Source organism: Habropoda laboriosa, unplaced genomic scaffold (assembly GCF_001263275.1).
Source record: "Habropoda laboriosa isolate 0110345459 unplaced genomic scaffold, ASM126327v1 scaffold62, whole genome shotgun sequence".
Lineage (NCBI taxonomy): Eukaryota > Metazoa > Arthropoda > Insecta > Hymenoptera > Apidae > Habropoda > Habropoda laboriosa.
In genome coordinates this window covers 1175165-1177522 of record NW_017100177.1, presented here as the reverse complement: position 1 = coordinate 1177522, position 2358 = coordinate 1175165, and positions in this window count along the sequence as shown.

Below are 2358 nucleotides of genomic sequence, written 5' to 3'. Positions count from 1 at the left end.
TATTCAATAGAATGTAAGTTCTGATTTATTTAAAAATCATGAAGTATTGTTTAATTCTTTTAACTATAGAAAAGTCAATAAATAATTTATGTTTATCTTCTTACTGTAACAATTTATATATGAATATATTCACTGTTCAATGACAAATAAAAGAATTAATAATATAAAGACTTGTTTCATATATAACAAGCGTGTACTTTTCTTGTCTCCCTACTATTATTATCTTTATTTATTAATAGTATCTTTCAATAACAAGTACTATGTGAAAGCTACTATTATAATATGCATGGGGATACAGTTTTATTATTATAAAAAAACATGTAAGCGGCTCGTATTGCTGTTCATTAAAATTAAAGAAAGAAATCATTGTATGAAAAGAAAAATACATACATTATTAATAGTGATCAAATGGACTACAATTAAGTCATTCCCATTTTCGCGCAACGCATTAGTACAACAGTCAAAATAATCATCTCAATTGAGTCTCATTTTACAAATTTATATCGCAGTGTGGTAGCATTTTAGAAGAACTCAGTTTAAGAAAAACATGATCAAACAAATATACAAATTTTAGTAATAAAGACTGATCTTACACATCTGTAAATCCGTGATGCGAAATGCGAGTACAATCTTGAAGTATAGTGAACGCTACAAGATGTAATATGCTAACATTTTCACTAAATTATTTTGTATGGATGTTTCATTTTGAAGTAAATTTCTGGCTATGAATTACACGCAATTCTATAATTTCAGTAGATGCAGCAGGATATAATATAGTCATACGCACATTTATACAGATACGTACACATTATCAATATGTACTCGCAATTAAAAAATTATAAATATACATATGCACTCAAAAAATTCGTAATTTACTATGATTTACACTTACAGTGCTTAACAAATTTTCATCATTTATAATTTTTATACACTGATTTCATATTATCAGATTGAGATCATATTTGTAACTAAGCTTGAATAGAAGACTTTATATCTCTTCGCGAGATTGAGTGTACACATGTATATAGTTAAAAGTATTTGAAGTTTAACAATAATTATTTGCAAAATGACAACTGCAAACAATAGTCACCTATTCTAAGTTCGAATTTTACAAGATACCATTGTAACTGAAAGGTGAATTACTTGTGCGGAAACATTTATCAGAAAATAAATTTGAAATAGTGAATTATAATTGCGATTAATACAAAATGTACTTTTGTACTGAAGGTACAAGTTCAATATTTCTATTTCCTTTTTATTTTAATAATAGGTACAATTTCTGCTATGTATGTATTATGTATAGAAGTAAAAACTGATGAAAACGGAAGTTCCTTGTAAGTGGAAGTTTGTATTTCATTCAATGCTATCTATGTTTATTCTACCAGTATATTTTGTCTCTATTTAATGAACTATTTTTTTTTCTTTTTTTGGAGCAAATTGTTGAATTACTTGTTGAAATAATTTCTTTTCACGAGTGTTCGACTTTTGCTTAACTTACTTTATGATTGAATAAATGTATTAGGTGATTTGCATATTTCTGTATATAATGAATAATATGAGTAATTTTATAATCAAACTACAGTATCTTAAAAAAATTGAATTTAATTCATTTCAACTTTTCCAACAAAACAATATTTAATTTTTCTGGCAGCTCTCAATTTAATATTATGCATAAATATATATATTCTAATTATTTTGTGTTTATTTTCGCAATGAATAACACGAAGTATACGTAAATTGAGATATACATATAATCTGCTATAATGTATCTGCTAGAGCAATGTAACAACAAACATATAAACTTGTTTTTGAAAATTTGAATTAAAATATTATTTGTGATATTTGCTCGCATAACATATGAGCCCTAGCAGTCATTAGTATCAAATCTTGATTGGTCTGCATATAATTCATAAAGTTTCATTACTTATCATTTTAATTGATTGGTACCTGCCCAAAGTTTGATAAATATAGATTCTAATAATTACTATGTTGTGATATTTCTTAACAATGTAATGTTAAGACATTGATTTCCAAATGTACTTCTGACATTAATCTTGTAACAAGATCAATTTGAATTTAATACACGCAAATATAAAATCTATTAATTTAAAACGATAAATACACTTTTTCTGAAATCTTTTATAATTATAATTATAGCACGGTAATAATTTAGACTCTTACTGAAATAAATGAGTTCTGATTTTTAATTGTTTTACCATATTTTCTATCGGACGTACTTATTAATAAGACATTATTGCAAATCATATCATTTTTTGGCGTGTATTATTGCACGCTTTGTATTAATATCTTACATTTATCTATTGAATATCTGTAAGATATATATACACGTACCTACAT